The sequence below is a fragment of the Bubalus bubalis genome, chromosome 9, assembly GCF_019923935.1.
Source record: "Bubalus bubalis isolate 160015118507 breed Murrah chromosome 9, NDDB_SH_1, whole genome shotgun sequence".
Taxonomy (NCBI): domain Eukaryota; kingdom Metazoa; phylum Chordata; class Mammalia; order Artiodactyla; family Bovidae; genus Bubalus; species Bubalus bubalis.
In genome coordinates, this window is record NC_059165.1 from 44,527,603 (window position 1) to 44,547,314 (window position 19,712).

At 38.4% G+C, this 19,712-nt stretch overlaps 1 long non-coding RNA gene across 2 annotated transcripts in view; it reads right to left on the reverse strand.

The window, feature by feature from the left end:
* Window positions 1-19,712, reverse strand: part of LOC123335026 — a 287,463-nt gene that overhangs the window by 39,948 nt on the left and 227,803 nt on the right. Inside the window, exon 3 of one of the 2 annotated variants that reach the window (XR_006553258.2) lies at window positions 7,222-8,160. The exons of the other annotated variant lie outside the window; for it this stretch is intronic. This is a non-coding gene — a long non-coding RNA (uncharacterized LOC123335026). Of the gene's footprint in view, window positions 1-7,221; window positions 8,161-19,712 lie in introns of those variants that run through there. 2 annotated transcript variants of the gene reach the window in all.

The window sequence follows — 19,712 nt, forward strand, 5'->3', positions numbered from 1 at the left end:
GCTGCCATCTATGGGGTCGCACAGAGTCGGACATGACTGAACTGACTTAGCAGTAGCAGGCTTTATAACCTAAAAAAAAGATCAAAATCAATCATGGACCTAAATGCACAGTGTAAAGCTAAAACAAAATTTAAAAACCTAGGATTTTTTTCTTTTATATCTTTCAGGAAAAATGGACTATCTTTTGGATCACAGAAATTTCCATATATTTGTCTTTCTTCTAGTCATCTGTAAAACTTCTTGAAGCCAGAACTCACATTATGCAAACTTGTATTCCTCTCAAAACTTAAACTGGTTCTTAGAACATAAGAGGCACAGTACAGGATGAGTACAAGAAATGAGTACAAAATGAGAACCAAAAAATATAGAGTCACTGAACACTCAAAAAAGGAATTATGAGACTGGCTCACTTACAATGCCATGTATAACTCATAAGCAAAAGTACTTTTGAGGAGAGATCCACCATGTATAAATCTGGTATTTAATGGTTAAATGATCAACTGGAAAGAGTATCACCCTTCCCAAGGTTATTTACACATATCTTCAGCTCCAACCAAATTTATAACAACTGTGGTCAACATCTTAATTTTTCCCTTACTAAATTACTATGGAGATGAATTTTAGCAACTTAATCCACCCAGCTTAAATTAATTCTTCATTAAAGCATAACTTTCTTCCATAGGGAAACTTCTAAATCCACCAGATATAAGTGTGAACACCTCTGATTTGTTTTAATTATTTTTCTTAAATGAGAAGCTGAGAACATTTTGCCATGGATTAAATCACCTCAGGTCTCACAAATTTAGTATTCTCAAACTAAAGTCATGGTCTCACGTTGCAATTCTTTTGCAGCTGGAGAAAAACCATTGCATGTTGCTATGGGAAAGTATGTAAAAGACCCAGGAAGTCAGCAAAGGGTTTAGGTAAGTCCATACCTCCTAACATTTCTGCTAAGTTCAATATCAATATCCTAAAAAGCTGTGGATTACATTTATCCTTACATTGCTTAATAGGCTTTCAGATGAGCAAGAACTTACTGTTTTTGAGTTAAAAAACTCAAAAGGATGTGAAGACAAGCCAGACTGGGAGAAAATATTTGCAAAAGACGTTTCTGATAAAAGGTATTGACCAAAATATACAAAGAATACTTAAAACACAACAGTAAGAAAATGAAAAATGTGACTTTAAAATGGGCCAAAGATCTGAATAGGCACCTCATTAAAGAAGATATGCAGATAGTAAATAAGCATATACAAAGATGGAGAGCATCACATGTCATTAAACAACTGAAAATCAAAACATGATATACCACTACACATCTACTAGAATGGCCAAAAGCCAAAACACTGACAACAGCAAATGCTGGCTAGGATGTGGAGCACTAGGAGCTCTTATTCACTGCTGATGGGAACACAGAACGGCACAGCCACCCTGAAAGACAGTTCAGCAATTTCTGGCAAAATTAAACACACTCTCACCATATGATACAGCAATTGTTTCTTGGTATTTACCCAAATGATTTGAAAACTTATGTCCACACAAATCCTGCACATGATGTTTATGGAAGCTTTTTTTAGAAATGCTCACTTGGAAGCAACCAACATGTTCTTCAGTAGGTGTCTGGAAAAATAAGCTATGGTACATCCAGACAATAGAACATTCAGTGCTAAAAAGAAATGAGCCCAAGCCACAAAAAACATGAAGGAATGTTAATGCATGTTACTAAGTGAAAGAAAACAATCTGAAAAGACTACATACTGTATCATTCAAACTAAATGACATTCTGAAAAGGCAAATCTATGGAAATATTTATAGTAAAAAGATCTGGCATTGCCAGGAGTTAAGGAGGAAGGGATGGGATACATAGGTGGGACACAGAGGATTTTCAGGACAATGAAACTACTCTACACGATACTATAATGGTGGATATGTGCCATAACGCATTTGTCATAACCCATAGAAGGTGCAACACCAAGAGTGAACCCTAATTTAAACTATGGATGTTGGGTGATAATGATGTAGTTTCACTGATTGTAACAGATGCACCTTTCTGGTGGGATATGTTGATTGTGGGGAGGCTGTGTATGAGTAGGGGCAGGGGATATATGGGAACTCACCACGCTTTCTTCTCAATTTTTCTGCAACCTGAAAACTGCTCTAAAAAATAAAGTCTAACTTAAAGAAAGTTGAGACACTTGCTAAACCTCAGAATCCACTCTTACAATGTATCCAAATTCCTTTATCTTTGTATTTTTAAAATATATCTGCTTATTCTTAACCAAAAAAACATTTAACTAAATTCATTATCCCTTTGGAAATGCTTTAAAACACTTTAAAACTTTAAGACACTTTAAAACTTTTTCAAAGTGTCTACTCTTAACTCAGTAATTCCAATTAAAGGAATTGACCTTAAACAAATGGTTTTACACATGCAAGATAAATGTACACAATATTACTTACAATGTAGAACACTGTTTATAATGTAAAAAATTTAAAATAACCAAAATGTCCATCAATGGAAGAAGAGCTAAACAGAATGTGATATCAATACTATGAAATACATAATATAAATGAGCTGAACCTGTCTGGGATCATATCACAGATCTTTTATCACACAAAAGAAAGAAAGAAAGACAAAGAAAATTACAAAATTATGTGTATACTATAGCTTCATACTGGTAAGGAATCACATGTACTAAGCAAATTTACATAGTTTGATAATTACCCATCATCATAAGTAGACTGAAAAAGTTTTATAAGGATAAACCCCAAACTAATATTTTTTAATGTCTGGAAAGAGAAATAAAGTTAGGAAGAAGATGTTTCAAAGTAGATGGGTTTCCCTGGTGGCTCAGCCAGAAAAGAATCCTACTGCAATGCAGCAGATGGAAGATGTGGCCTCAATCCTTGGGTCTGGAAAATCCCCTGGAGAAGGAAATGGCAACCCACTCCAGTATTCCTGCCTGGATAATCCCATGGACAGAAGATCACGGCAGGCTACAGTCCATGGGGTTGCAAAGAGTTGGACATGACTAAGCAACTAAACACACATGCATATGAAAGTAGGCCTCTATTTTATCTTCATTGTTAGTGGTTTTTATAATAAGCTATTCCTGTACTACTAATATAGTTAAGGCAAAGGAGAAAAGGAAAAGACATACCCATTTGAATGCAGAGTTCCAAAGAATAGCAAGAGAGATAAGAAAACCTTCCTCAGTGATCAATGCAAAGAAACAGAGGAACACAATAGAATGGGAAAGACAAGAGATCTCTTCAAGAAAATTAGAGATACCAAGGGAAAATTTCATACAAAGATGGGCACAATAAAGGACAGAAACATGGTATGGACCTAATAGAAGCAGAAGATATTAAGAAGAGGTAGCAAGAATACAGAGAAGAACTATACAAAAAAGATCTTACGACCCAGATAATGACGACTGTGTGATCACGCATCTAGAGCCAGACATCCCGGAATGAGAAGTCAAGTGAGCCTTAGGAAGCATCACTACAAACAAAACTAGTGGAGGTGATGGAATTCCAGTTGAGCTATTTCAAACCCTAAAAGGTGATGCTGTGAAAGTCCTGCACTCAATATTGCCAGCAAATTTGGAAAACGCAGCAGTGGCCACAGGACAAGAAAGGTCAGTTTTCATTCCAATTCCTAAGAAAGGCAATGCCAAAGAATGTTCAAACTACCACACAATTGCACTCATCTCACACTAGCAAAGTAATGCTCAAAATTTTCCAATCCAGGCTTCAACAGTACATGAACCAAGAACTTCCAAATGTTCAAGGTGGATTTAGAAAAGGCAGAGGAACCAGAGGTCAAACTGCCAACATCTATTGGATCATCTGAAGAGCAAGAGAGTTCCAGAAAAACATCTACTTCTGCTTTAACGACCATGTCAAACTCTTTGACTTTGTGGATCATGACAAACTGTGGAAAATTCAAGAGATGGGAACACCAGACCACCTGACCTGCCTCCTGAGAAACCTGTACGCAGGTCACGAAGCAACAGTTAGAACTGGACATGGAACAACAGACTGGTTCCAAATAGGGAAAGGAGTATGTCAAGGCTGTATATTGTCACCCTGCTTATTTAACTTATATGCAGAGTACATCATGAGAAATGCTGGTCTGGATGAAGGACAAGCTGGAATCAAGATTGCCAGGAGAAATATCAATAATCTCAGATATGCAAATGACACCACCCTTATGGCAAAAAGTGAAGAGGAACTAAGAGCCTCTTGATGAAAGTAAAAGAGGAGAGTGATAAAGCTGGCTTAAAACTCAACATGAAAAAACGAAGATCATGGCATCCAGTCCCATCACTCATGGCAAGTAGATGGGGAAACAACGGAAAGAGTGACAGACTTTATTTTTGGGGGCTCCAAAATCATTGCAGATGGTGAGTTCAGCCGTGAAATTAAAAGGTGTTTGCTCCTTGAAAGAAAAGCTGTGATCAACCTGGACAGCATATTAAAAAGCAGAGACGTTACTTTGCCAACAAAGGTCCATCTAGTCAAAGCTATGGTTTTTCCCAGTAGTCATGTATGGATGTGGGAAGTGGACTACAAAGAAAGTTGAGCACTGAAGATCACTGATGCTTTTGAACTATGGTGTTGAAGATTCTTGAGAGTCCCTTGAACTGCAAGATCAAACCAGTCAATCCTAAAGGAAATCAGTCCTGAATATTCATTGGAAGGACTGATGCTGAAGCTGGAACTCGAATACTCTGGCCACCTGATGGGAAGAACTGATTCATTGGAAAAGATCCTGATGCTGGGAAAGATTGAAGGCAGGAGGAGAAGGGGACGACAGAGAATGAGATGGTTCGATGGCATCACTGACTTGATGGACATGAGTCTGAGCAAGCTCTGGGAGTTGGTGATGGGCAGGGAGGCCTGGTGTGCTGCAGTCCATTGGGTCCTGACTGAGTGACTGAACTGAACTGAACTAAGGTATAATTGACAAAAACATTATATATACATATATATATATATTTAAAGCACACAACATGATGCTTTGATATACATTGTGAAATGATTACCACATGCTAATTAACATATTCATTATCTAATTAACATATTCATCATCTCACAGTTACCATTTTGTGTGTATGGTGTGGGTGCGTGTGTATGTGTGTGCGAGCGTGCTTGTGTGTGTGTGTGTGTGTGTGTGTGACAGAGAGAGTATGTGCAGTGGGAATATATCAGACTTAACTCTCTTAGCATTTTTCAGGTATATAACAGAATGTTACTAACTATAGTCATCATTCTGTACGTTAGATTTCCAAACCTTTCTCATATTACTTGACTGAAACTGCACACTCTTTGACCAAGAGCTACCCATTTCCCCAACCTCCAGCAACAACCATCCCACTCTGTTTCTATAATTCAACTTTTTTTTAAGACTCCACATAAAAGTGTTATTATGTAGTTTTTGTCTTTCTGTGTCTGGCTTAGTTCACATAGCCTATGAAGAGGTATCAAAAATAACAGAAGAACTATACAAAAAAGATCTTAAAGACCCAGATAACCATGATGGTGTGATCACACCTTGAGCCAGACACCATGGAGTGTGAAGTCAAGTGGGCTTAGGAAGCATCACTATGATCAAAGCTAGTGGAGGTGATGAAATTACAGCTGAGCTATTTCAAATCCTAAAAGATGATGCTGTGAAAGTGCTGCACTCGATATGCCAGCAAATTTGGAAAATGCAGCAGTGATCACAGGACTGGAAAAGGTCAATTTTCACTCCAATCCCAAAAAAGGGCAATACCAAAGTGCCACACAATTGCACTCATCTCACACATTAGCAAAATAATGCTCAAAATTTTCCAAGCCAGGCTTCAACAGTACATGAACCGAGAAATTCCAAATGTTCAAGCTGGATTTAGAAAAGGCAGAGGAACCAGAGGTCAAATTGCCAACATATGTTGAATCATCAAAAAAGCAAGAGAATTCCAGGAACACATCTACTTCTGGTTCATTGACTATGCTAAAGCCTCTAACTGTGTATATCACAACAAACTGTGGAAAATTCTTCAAGAGATGGGAATATCAGACCACCTGACCTGCCTCCTGAGAAATCTGTATACAGGTCAAGAAGCAACTGTTAGAACCAGACATGGAATAAAGGACTGGTTCCAAATTGGGAAAGGAATATGACAAGGCTGTATATTGTCACCATGCTTATTTAACTTATATGCAGAGTACATCATGAGAAATGCTGCTCTGGGTGAAGCACAAGATGGAATCAAGATTGCCAGGAGAAATATCAATAACCTCAGATATGCAGATGACACCACCCTTATGGAAGAAGGTGAAGAGGAACTAAAGAGACTCTTGATGAAAGTGAAAGAGAAGAGTGAAAAGTTGGCTTAAAACTCAACATTCAGAAAACGAAGATCATGGCATCTGGTCCCATCACTTAATGGCAAGTAGATGGAGAAACAATGGAAACAGTTACAAACTTTATTTTTTTCAGCCCCAAAATCATTGCAGATGGTGACTTCAGCCATGAAATTAAAAGACGCTTGCTCCTTGGAAGAAAAGCTATGACAAACCTAGACAGCATATTAAAAAGCTGAGACATCACTTTGCCAGCAAAATCTATCTAGTCAAAGCTATGATTTTTCCAGTGGTCACGTATGGATGTGAGAGTTGGACCGTAAAGAAAGCTGAGGTTGGAAGAAGTGATGCTTTTGAACTGTGGTGTTGGAGAAGACTCTTGAGAGTCCCTTGGACTTCAAGGAGATCCAACCAGTCAATCCTAAAGGAAATCAACCCTGAATATTCATTGGAAGGACTGATGCTGAAGCTGAAACCAAAACTTTGGCCACTTGATGCAAAGAACTGACTCACTGGAAAAGTTCTTGATGCTGGGAAAGATTGAAGGCAGGAGAAGAAGGGGACTACAGAGGATGAGATGATTGGATGGCATCATCGACTTAATGGATATGAGTTTGAGCCAGCTCCATGAGTTGGTGATGGACAGGGAAGCCTGGCCTGCTGCAGTCCATGGAGTTGAAAAGAGTTAGACACAGCTGAGCTACTGAACTGCATAGAATGTTCTCCATGAACTGAAACTTTAAAGCAGCACCAGAAAGATAGAAAAATGAGGTTGGGAAGAAAGCAGTCTTATTAAAATACTAAAAACTTAATAACCACCATGGGAACACTGACCTCTAATAAAGCATATGTCTCATTTATTGAATTATTCCACTTTTACATGTGTGATCAAGCATGAAAGTTGGCTTTTAATTTACTTTACAAGACTTTCTCCATATTCTTCCCCCAAAACTACAGAGTGCCTTAATTAAGCAATAAAATTAATCAGATTTCACATAATTCAGCACCTTAGGCCCACCTTTAAAGAGCCAATCCAACAAGCAAGATCTTGAGAGTGGTGGAAAGAGAAATAGTCTTCATACCTGTGAGACCCATCATATGCATCTAATCCAAAAAAGCAATCCTTTTCTTCAAATTTCTGAAACAAGGTTTAGATTGCATTTCCCAATAAATTTCTGAAAGGCCTCATCGACCATGTTAGAATGTAGACACTGTCTCGCTTTTTTTTTTTTTTTTTTTACATTGTAAAAGATTTTATCTTGATTTGATGGGCACCTGCTTTGAGATTTCAGCTAACGCTATTAGAATTGGCAGATGATACTGGGGAAAGAGCAGTTTCCTGGAACCATGCTGTTCCATTATCGTCTGGTCACCAATCTAGATTAAATGGCATGCACAGAATTAAAACAAGTTTTGTATATAACTGGAGTCCACCCTAGGCTTATCAGATTCTCATATGAGAGCACGCACAATACCATCTACACAAATTCACCTTGCATCAATTCAGAGTAGGTATAAAAAGAATCAAGTTATCTACACTGTGAGCTCTGAAGGATCCAATCAAGTAATGTCCCACTCATTTGATGGCCTTTTACTCTTCAGAAAAAGGAAGTTCGAGGTACTTGGACAAAATCAAACTCAGGGGATTCTTTAATTTCTGTACAAAACAGTGTTTCTCAATCAGGAGCATTTTATCACTCAACCCCAGGGGACATTTAACAATGGCTATAGACATCTTTTCGGAGAAGGCGATGGCACAGACATCTTTTAGTAGTCGCAACTAAGGGAGGAGATTAGTACTGGCACCTAGTGGACAGAAACAAGAGATAAGACTAAACATCCCATAACACACAAGATTTATAACAACAAAGAATTACCCAATTCAAAATGTCAACAAAGCCAAAGTTCAGAAATATTGTTCCAAGGTAACATTTTTTTTAATTTTTTCCTTTCACTGTGCAAGTAAACTTCTTAGAACCCTTGCTCCTAGTCTTTATCTTTGTCTCTTCGCCTCCCAATAACACCACATCTCACCTCAATCTGGACCCAGCTCCCCTCATTCCAGTGAAACAATTGTCTCTGAAGTTTTCAGTGAGCTCCTATCACACAAACAAATAAATCTCATCCTGTTTGATCACTTTAGGAAAGAGTCTCTCCTCTTGCTTCCAGAACCCTGAATTCTCCCAGTTTTCCTTTCCCCTTTCTTCCCTGACTTGTTAGTAAGTTTCTTTTTTTATATATCACCATTATGCATTAGAGTTTCATGATTCAGCATTAGACCCTCTCTCTTTACCTTTTCTCAAGGTAACTGTAATATTTTCCTATTGCTCTAATTACCACAAACTTGGCAGCTTAAACAGTACACATTTATTATTTTACAGTTTTAGAGATTAGAATTCCAAAATGGGTCTCAATGGACTAAAATCAAAGTCTTATCAGGGCTATGTTCCTTTCTGCAGACTCTAGGGGAAAATCAACTCAATTGCCTTTTCCAGCTCCAAGAGCTGCCCCTACTCCTTGACTAGAGGCTCCTTCCATTTTAAAAGCCACCAATGACAGGTCAAAGGCTTCCTCACATCACATCCCTCTGAAACTGACTCTTCTACTGCACTTTTCCACTTTCAAGGACCCTTGTGATTAAGTCCACCTAGATAATCCAGGATAATCTCTATTGCACAATCAGCTGAATAACAACCTTAATTCCATCTGTTATTTTAATTCCCCTTTATTATGAACCCCTTTGGGCTTCCCTTGTGGCTCAGCTAGTAAAGCATCTGCCGGCAGTACAGGAGACATGGGTTCGATACCTGGGTTGGGAAGATCCCCTGGAGAAGGGAATGGCTACCACTCCAGTATTCTGGCCTCGAGAACTCCATGGACTGTATATCACAATGAATCGGACACGACTGAGTGACTTTCACTTTGTTATATAAGATAACATGTTCACAGATTCTGAAAACTATGTCATGTCCATCTTTGAAAGGCCATTATTCTATCCACCACAGTAATTTCAATTACTATCTGTTTGTACACAGATAACTCCCAGTTTCATATTTTGTATCTCTAACTTAGACTTTTCTTCTCAATGCTAGATCCAAATTCTATAGAGTTCAAGAGGAAACTTCAGTCCCAAACCAAATTCATAACCTTCCTCCCTAAATATGGTCCTTTGCCAGCGTTCCCAGCTTCAGTGAAAGGCATCATCAGCCATTCAGTTACTTAAGGTTAGAAACCTGGGTGTTGGTCATCCTTAATAGCTCCTTTTTCTTTACCTCCATTTTCATTCAATTACCAAGTCCATTTACTTTCTAATCATCTCATGAATTCCTCTACTTCTCACCATCTCCACCTCTCCTCCCAGCTATTCTCATTCAAGAAAACTTGAGCTCATTAGAACTACTGGAAGACTCTCCTAACTAGTCTACCCTTACCTGCTCTGACCCCTGCCAGTGCCTACTCTTCATCTGGCAGAATTATCTTTTTGGAACTAAATCTGATCAAGTCATCCTTCTGCTTAAATTCTGTAGCAGCTTCCTGTTTTTCTAGGGATGAAAAAAAAAGTACCTGAATACAGCCTACCAGGGTTTTCCAAGCCTCATCCCCATATCCCTCTCTAGCCTCACATGGTAATAGACCACATTGCTTTTCTTCCAGTCTGAGAATGTACCCACCTCTCTCACCTCACAGGACCTTGGCACTCACTGCTCTCTTCCAAGAATATTTCTTGCATTTCTCTCCTGCTATATCTAACTCAAAATTTCACCATCAAACCTCCTCAGGGAAGCCTTTCCCTGCCCTCCCTTGCTCAGTCCTTAAAGCGCCATGCCTTTCTCTTCTGCAATCAGCATAATTGAAATTTTGAAATTTTTTGAGATTATTTAATTAATAGTTCTCTCCCACATTTCAGTATCCGTTCCATAAAAGCAGGACAGTGTCTGTACTCTCTGAATCACCAGAGCCTAGCTGAGTTTTAGGCACAATGTTGGCACTCAATAACTATTAAGTGGATAAATGACAATTGTATGTGAAATATTTAAAAAATGATACAAAGGAACTTATTTACAAAAACAGAAACAGATTCACAGACTTAAAAAACAATCTTATAGTTACCAAAGGGAAAAGTTGGAAGGAGGGAGGGATTGGGAGTTTGGGCTTGACATATATACACTACTATATTTAAAACGGATTACCAAAAAAGACTTACAGTATAGCACAGGGAACTCTGCTCAGTATTCTATAATAATCTAAATGGAAAAAGAACTTGAAAAAGAATAGATATATGTATAATTGAATCACTTTGCTGTACATCTGAAAACTAACACAACATTGTTAACAACTATACTCCAATATAAAACAAAAATTTAAATAAATATAAATGACAATGCATAAGATGTCTATTACTATAGTCACAGCAATTATTTGCTAGTCATCTCACTGTTCCCTTAACAATGTTCTACTGAATATATGCTTTTTTTCAAATACCAGTAAGCTATCCTATCTTACCTTAATTTTATTTCCTAATTAAAGTCTCTAATTGCATGAACACAAGTTTAACAATTGTACTATAAGGTCAAGAGGAAAGAAAAATGCTCTTTTGGCATCCCTCAATTTCTCCTCTAGTTATCATTTTCTTCCCTCGAGATAGATTTGGACCATTCTCCTGGAATGTGGCTTGACTCTCTGTCCTCAGCATCACTGGCAACAATTCTCAAAGCTGCCAATGGCAGTTGTGGACACTCATTGGAAATGACAGCAGACTTCAACATGGCATTGACTTGCATGAAGTTTTTCTAATGCTTAAGGAGTTTGGTCATGTGTCAGGGCTGCTCACGTTAAATGATCCATTAGGTGTCATGATCTCCAGAAAGGTCATCTGTCACATTGTAGGCCAGAAGTGTCACCTCTGTTTAATGTGATAGGAAGCCGAACTCCCAAACTAACTAGAGAGAAATTGGCATATGCCACTGCTGGCTGATCAAAAAACTGAGGCTCTCAATTCACACCCACACTTGTGCAAATGAAAGTTCCCCACTTTAACCAGTGCATAAGCTAAATGTTTAACAGAGTCTATGACTTAAAGGCCATTGAATTTTAATAGTTACAGTGTTATTAGCTTAAAATATTCTTACAATGAATATAAAGTAATTCATATAATGAGTTTTATTATGACTAAGGGTGAAAACCTTTTTTTGGCAGAGGGTGGGGGGGTGGCTACAAAATGAAAATTTTGGAGAGTAGCAAGTGAAAGTACTAAGCTGAGTTTACTAAACAAGAAAGATTTTTTAACTGTGAAAAAAATCCAAGAATTCATTTTCAAGTAAGGACTTTGTGATATTTGTGAGGATCTGGGATGAATCCTAAGTTGGCCAAAGGCAACAAACATCACACCTGGCAAGATCTAGCTGAAAAGAAAAATCACAACATCAATAAATAAATTAGTGAAGTGTCCCTGAAGATAGGGTATATAGACTCTTCAGAAGCACCCTCAAATGGTTATCACTAGGTTAACCAAGACTGGCAAATTTAAGAATTAATTACAAGGGAAAATGATACAATTTAAATATTTGTGCTAAAAAGTGTGTACATGTATTATATCTAACATATTTTTGATATCATGAAAGATATTAACTAATGGACGGAGGTTCATGACACTGTACCATGGGCAGTGATCAAGACCGTCCCCAAAAAAAAGAAATGCAAAAAGGCAAAATGGTTGTCTGAGGAGGCCTTACAAACAGCTATGAAAAGAAGAGAAGTGAAAGGCAAAGGAGAAAAGGAAAGATATATCCATTTGAATGCAGGGTTTCAAAGAATAGCAAGGAGAGATAAGAAAGACTTCCTCAGTGATCAATGCAAATAGAAGAAAACAATAGAATGGGAAAGACTAGAGATCTCTTCAAGAAAATTAGAGATACCAAGGGAAATTTTCATGCAAAGATGGGCACAATAAAGGTCAGAAATGGTATGTATGGACCTAACAGAAGCAATAGATATTAAGAAGATAAGGCAAGAAAACACAGAAGAAGTATACAAAAAAGATCTTCATGAGCCAGATAATCATGATGGTGTGGCCACTAACCTAGAGCCAGACATTCTGGAATGAGAAGTCAGGTGGGTCTTAGGAAGCATCACTACAAATAAAGCTAGTGGGGGTGATGGAATTCCAGTTGAGCTATTTCAAATCCTAAAAGATGATGCTGTAAAAGTGCTGCACTCAATATGCCAGCAAATTTGGAAAACTCAGCAGTAGCCACAGGACTGGAAAAGGTCAGTTTTCATTCCAATTCCTAAGAAAGGCAATACCAAAGAATGTTCAAAGTACCACACAATTGCACTCATCTCACACATTAGCAAAGTAAACCTCAAAATTCTCAGAGCCAGGTTTCAACAATACATGAACCGAGAACTTCCAGATTTTCAAGCTGGATTTAGAAAAGGCAGAGGAACCAGAGGTCAAATTGCTAATATCTATTGGATCATCAAAAAAGCAAGAGAGTTCCAAAAAAACATCTACTTCTGCTTTAACAACTATGCCAAACTCTTTGACTTTGTGGATCACAACAAACTGTAGAAAATTCTTCAAGATATGAGAATACCAGACCACTTGACCTGCCTTCTAAGAAATCTGTATGCAGGTCAAGAAGCAACTGTTAGAACTGGACATGGAACAACACACTGGTTCCAAACAGGGAAAGGAATACATCAAGGCTATATATTGTCACCCTGCTTATTTAACTTATATGCAGAGTACATCAGGAGAAATGCTGGTCTGGATGAAGGACAAGCTGGAATCAAGATTGCCAGGAGAAATATCAATAACCTCAGATATGCAGATGACACCACCCTTGTGGCAAAAAGTGAAGAAGAACTAAAGAACCTCTTGATGAAAGTAAAAGTGGAGAGTGAAAAAGTTGGGTTAAAACTCAACATTCAGAAAACTAAGATCCTGGTATCTGGTCCCATCACTTCATGGCAAATAAATGGGGAAACAGTGTTAGACTTTATTTTTGGGGGCTCCAAAATCACTGCAGATGGTGATTGCAGCCATGAAATTAAAAGATGCTTGCTCCTGGGAAGAAAAGTTGTGACCAACCTAGACAGCATATTAAACAGCAGAGACATTACTTTGCCAACAAAGGTCCATCTAATCAAAGCTATGGGGCTGCACAGAGTTGGACACGACTGAGCGACTGAACTGACTGAAGTTCTCTCTGAACCTTTGTCCCAAGATATTTAACAGTAAAATAAAGTGTGTGCTTTAAGGTGATATTTCATTGTTCATTTGTCATTTGTATTATCTGTATTTGTTTCCCATTTTGTGTATTTTCCTTTTTGACAGTCCAGATAATTTTACCAATAGTCTAGAAGGCTGTTAAGATGATTCCTATAGCCAAGATATAGGTTGCTTCTCTTAAAGAACTCACAAGTGTGTAGTGTTTAAATAGACTAGGGTCATGCAAAGGACTCAAATCCCCTTCCCCTTTAGACAAGCGCTTGGAAAGACAAAGCAGTTGAGTCATTTCTCCAAATCAGTTTGGAAAGTCATGCTAGGCATGCTAGGCCTGCAGTCTACACACTGTTCTGTGTCTTTCCAACATATCATGACACCTCCCACAGCGCTGAATTCTTTCAGGCATGATCAGTCTTCTAGTCTTTTCCTCAAGCAGCATGACTGCCTCCTTACACTTAAAAGAGACATTAAGAGACCTTAGGAATGCAAACCATAAAAAAGAACTGATAAATTGATAATGCTATAATTTATAAGTTTGGCACCATAAAAGATAATATAAACAAAATGAAAGATGATGTGCAGATGAGAAGACATTAGCATTGGACATACCTGAAAAAGAACTAGTCCTCAGAATATATAAAGAGCTCCTACAACTCAAAAATAAAATGATAACAGAAAAAAAAATGGACTAAGTATGAGAAGCAATTGATAGACCAAGAAACCCAAATGGATAATAGATGAATAAAAATATGTTCAACCACACCAGAGATTGGGAAGGTGTAAATTAAAACAATGAGATAACATCAAATTGACAGAAAAAGTTAAAAGTCTGACACTACCAACTACAAGTAACGTTGCAGAGATAGAGGAACAGTCACATATTACTGCATAGTTTAAACTGGTACAACAACTTTGGACAACCACTGACAATATCTAGCAAAGTTTTAAAAAGCTCATATCTTACAAGCCAGCAACTTTCTTCTAAATCAGTGGTTTTGAACAAAGAGAGGAATAGTTCACCTATCCAGGGGATACTTGGCAATGCCTGGAGACAGCTTTAGTGATCACATCTGGGGTTGCAAAGGCCAAGGAGGAGGGAAGGGGATATTACTACAATCCAGAGAGGCTAAAGAACAGTTAAACATCCTGCAAAGCACAGGTTATCCCTATGCTCAAAGAGTTATCTGGCTCAGAGATCAATAGTGCTGAGGTTGGGAAACTGTGGTGGTTGAATGACCCCCAAAAGATTTCTCTACCTGGAATCTATGAGTATTCTCAAAGACTTTCTTTGAGAAAAGATTCTCTGCATATGAAATTAATTTAAGGATCTCAAAATGAGATCTTGGATTATCTAGATGGGCCCCAAATCCAAAGACAAGTGTCCTTGTAAGAAGAGAAGACACAGACAGAAGAAGAGAGACACAGAGGAGACGGCCATGTGAAGACAGAGGTCAACAGAAGCTGGAAGAAACAAGAAATGTAATCTCTCCCAGAACTTCAGGAGGAAGTGACTGACACTTGATTTGGGGCTGCTGCTGCTAAGTTGCTTCAGTCGTGTCCGACTCTGTGCGACCCCAGAGACGACAGCCCACCAGGCTCCCCCATCCCTGGGATTCTCCAGGCAATTCTGCCCTGCAAAAAAATATAAGAGGAAAAACATCCGTTGTTTTAAGACACCCAGTTTGTACTGATTTGCTGTGGTAGCCTGAAGACCAGATATACCTTCAAGAGAAACACTTGCATATGTTTTGGAGGAGAAATGTACAAAGTTGCAATTGAAGTTCACTATAACAACAACAACAACAAAATTGAAACAACCTAAATTTTTATCAAGAGGAAAACTAAAGTATATTCATTTAATGCTCTCAGTTCAGTTCAGTTCAGTAGGTCAGTCGTGTCCGACTCTTTGCGACCCCATGAATCACAGCACGCCAGACCTCCCTGTCAATCACCAACTCCCGGAGTTCACTGAGACTCGTGTCCATCGAGTCAGTGATGCCATCCAGCCATCTCATCCTCTGTCGTCCCCTTCTCCTCCTGCCCCCAATCCCTCCCAGCACTGTAAAAATGAACAACTTAGAACTGCATGTATTAGCCTGTGTTAATTTCATGATATAATATTTACAGGAAAAAAGTCTGTTCAGAAGAATATATAAGGTATGAGTATCATTTATATACAGTTTTAAATCTACAAAGCAATATTCTATAATATTTATGACTATCTAAATCTATGGCAAAAATATAATAATGTGGGTGATAAACACTGATCTCACACTAGCAATTACTACTGTTACAGGATATGGAGGAAAGAGAAAAGCGGTGTACAGAAAGCTCCTATTTGCTTCTGAAATATTTAATTTCTTTACTTAAAAAGAATAGTCTCATGAAGATCTGGCAATGATAATAAGATCTGATGAATCTAGATTTTGGCATCTTGCAGTAGTGTCCATTCTTACCTATTTTAAATCATTTATGAGAAAATTAGTCATTGTTTTTAAGACATGGGAATGTATGCCATGTAAATGTTTACAGGTGTCTGAGGAGTAATGAAGAGACAGTGAAATGATAAGGAAGCAGAACATAGGTGGGACATTCGGTTCAACACAAAGATGGAGCCTTAATGAGCTGGGCGATCACAGAATAGATGCTTCCCTTTTTAAAGCTTTCTTCAGGGATTCTCTGATATCTCAGTTGGTAAGGAATCCACCTGCAATACAGGAAACTCTGGTTCGATTTCTGGGTTGGGAAGATCCCCTGGAGAAGGGATAGGCTACCCACTCCAGTATTCTTGGGCTTCCCTTGTGGCTCAGCTGGTAAAGAATCCGCCCCCAATGCGGGACACCTGAGTTCAATCCCTGGGTTGGGAAGATCCCCTGGAGAAGGGAAAGGCTACCCACTCCAGTATTCTGGCCTGGAGAATTTCATGGACTATTCAGTCCCTGGGGTCACAAAGAGTCAGACACGACTGAGAGACTTTCACCTTCACTTTCAGGGATTCTCCCTCCTTTCTGCCTCACTATCTCTCTTCTAGTTCTGTGATTTGATATGAGTTGAGAATATCCTCCCTAGTTTTTCTTTGGTTGAGAATTGCATCTGTGATAGTTGTAAATGAGAAGCGGAAAGGAGTATGGGGAGACTCCAGTCTTTTGTTTCAGTTGTTTGGAACATCAACAGCCAACTAGGAGACTTGTATCTGTGAGTTATACTGTACTAACCACACTTTTCAGATTTGCAGGAATTCAGTTCAGTTCAGTCGCTCAGTTGTGTCCGACTCTGCAACCCCATGAATCGCAGCACGCCAGGCCTCCCTGTCCATCACCAACTCCAGGAGTTCACTCAAACTCACGTCCATCGAGTCAGTGATGCCATCCAGCCATCTCATCCTCTGTCATCCCCTTCTCCTCTTGCCCCCAATCCCTCCCAGCATCAGTCTTTTCCAATGAGTCAACTCTTCACATGAGGTGGCCAAAGTACTGGAGTTTCAACTTTAGCATCAGTCCTTCCAGTGAACACCCAGGGCTGATCTCCTTTAGAATGGACTGGTTGCATCTCCTTACAGTCCATGGGACTCTCAAGAGTCTTCTCCAACACCACAGTTCAAAAGCATCAATTCTTCGGTGCTCAGCTTTGTAGTCCAACTCTCACATCCAAACATGACTACTGGAAAAACCATAGCCTTGACTAGACAGACCTTTGTTGGCAAAATAATGTCTCTGTTTTTGAATATGCTATCTAGGTTGGTCATAACTTTCCTTCCAAGGAGTAAATGTCTTTTAATTTCGTGGTTGCAATCACCATCTGTAGGAATTACAGCTGTGATATTTTCCAAGGGACTTCTGAGCTCAATAACTTGTGTGCTTCTGAGTCCTGGCTTTGGGGTTCCTCAAGGAAGGCTAGGACAGCAATGCAGATGAATTTTGTGAGCCTAGTTGAGCCTGTGAATATATGCAAAGTCTAACTTCAGTTTGTGATTATCAACTTAGTCAAAGTACACCAAAGCAAGAGTTAGGGAAGATATATGAAAGGGGCGGGTTGGGGGCGGGGGGGGGGGGGAATAGTAGACTATGCTTCTAACCTGTGAAGGAAATTAGTAGTTTGGCAATGTTTTGGAAAGAAGAAACATTCTGATTGCTTAAGAGCCTAAAATGACTAGGCTCCTTCCTTTTGTATTGTTTCTCATGACAAAGACTGAATTTGGATAACAGAATGATTGGCTTGAAATAACTAGGAAGAAAGCACCATAATCTGTTCTTTGGGCAAAAAAAAAAAAAAAAAAAAAAAAAAAAATGTTATAAAATGAACTCCTTCACTCATGATTTTTTACATTAAATGAGGCACTTCCAAATGTGGGATGGAAACACAATGCTATTCTAAGGGAAAAAAAAAAAAAAACCCTGTATTTCCATTTTTGCAGCTCATTATCTTTCTTTGTCCACTATATATAATCTGCTCCAAGACTTCAAATTAGGGACTTATTCATAGCATTATTCTTGCTAACCTTGATATTAACCCCAAAGCTTCTGGACAAGTGCTATTTGAGGGCTTTGCATATAACCTGTTCTTTTCCCAAGATGTGCTCACTAGGATAGAAATGTTTATTTATGCAATTATCTATTTACTGTGTTCCCACCTAGCTAGCCTAGAAGCTCTATCAGGAACGATAGTGACTGCCTCTTTCACCACTTCATGTTAGTGCCTATCATAGAGTTTGCCCCATAGCAAGTGCTTATGATGGGCTGAATTATGCTCTTCCAAATTTGTTTGTTGAAACTAACTTCCTGTGTGACTATATTTGGAGATATGGCCTTTAGGTGGGTAATTAAGGTTAAATGAAGTTCTGATCCAATAGGACTGATGTCCTTGTAAGAAGAGGAATAGATACCAGAGCTTACATTCTGTGTGTTCACAGAATAGATGCCATGGGAGTACACAGCTTGAAGCCAGCTGCCTGTAACTCAGCTCACCAGAAACCAACCTGGATGGCACCTTGATCTTGGGCATCTAGCCTCCAAAATCATGAGTAAATAAATTTCTGTTGTTTTAGACATCCAGCCTGTGATATTCTGAGCTAACTCACTGCTCAATAAATTCCTAAGAATTAAATGGTGTTGTGCTATTGATGATGATCATAAGAAAATACCAGCTGATAGGATATAAATGCCAAGTGTGTAAAAGTATAAGCTAGTAAACCAACTTTAAGTAATTCAGAGTTTAGTTCCTCCTAAACACACAAAAATAATGTTATCCACAGCTAAAAGATATTTAAATTACATTTCATAAGAATAGATGCAGAAAAACTTCTTTCATTCTTGATTGGGTTATTTTTTAAGTAAGTGGAAGCTTTCATTTCAATTTTAAAAACATACTTGGCCTTCTTAATCCATTTTGGCAATTTCCATGATTATTAAAAAACAACTCAAAACATTCATATAATCCTACAAATGCTAAATAATTTTATGTCCAAAGTAACTTCATTGCCTGAGGCCATTTTTCACTTGAACATGGAATTGAAGAGGGATTAATTAATGTTTCTTTAGGACATGAGAAATTTCTTCTTGCTCAAATATATATGTTTTCCCCACTCCACTCTCATCAATATTATGTTTCTCTTATCTTCTGCCCAGTGCCCAAATCATTTGCCTCATTGCACTATCACAATTAGAAATCACAGATTTATTTGTGTATTTCTTAATCTGACTCTCATGAAACAGTAAGCTCCACGGGGAAAGAAATTATGTCTAATTTTATTCTAGCACAGTATTCTCTGTAACAAGCACAATGACCACCATTTAATAGGTAATTAACAAATATTTGCTGAATAAATTAATGCATGATAGAGGAATATTTAAAGTTTTATGCTTTTCACTGAACTCCAAGACAAGGTAACCTTTGGCTTCATTTTAACATCTAAAACCAATCCACATAAGTCAGCTACTTCCAAAAGGTATTTGGAATTATTTGCACACCCTCAGAGTTCTACACTGCAACCACAGGCAACACAGAAGCATTTTCTTTTGCCAGAGCTGAATGAACCCATCAAAGGAAATAAATGTTGCCAAACAGTCTTCTGGGTGATTGGTGAAAGAGAGGATAAAACCGGCTTTGCCAAGTGGACCAGTCATTCTCT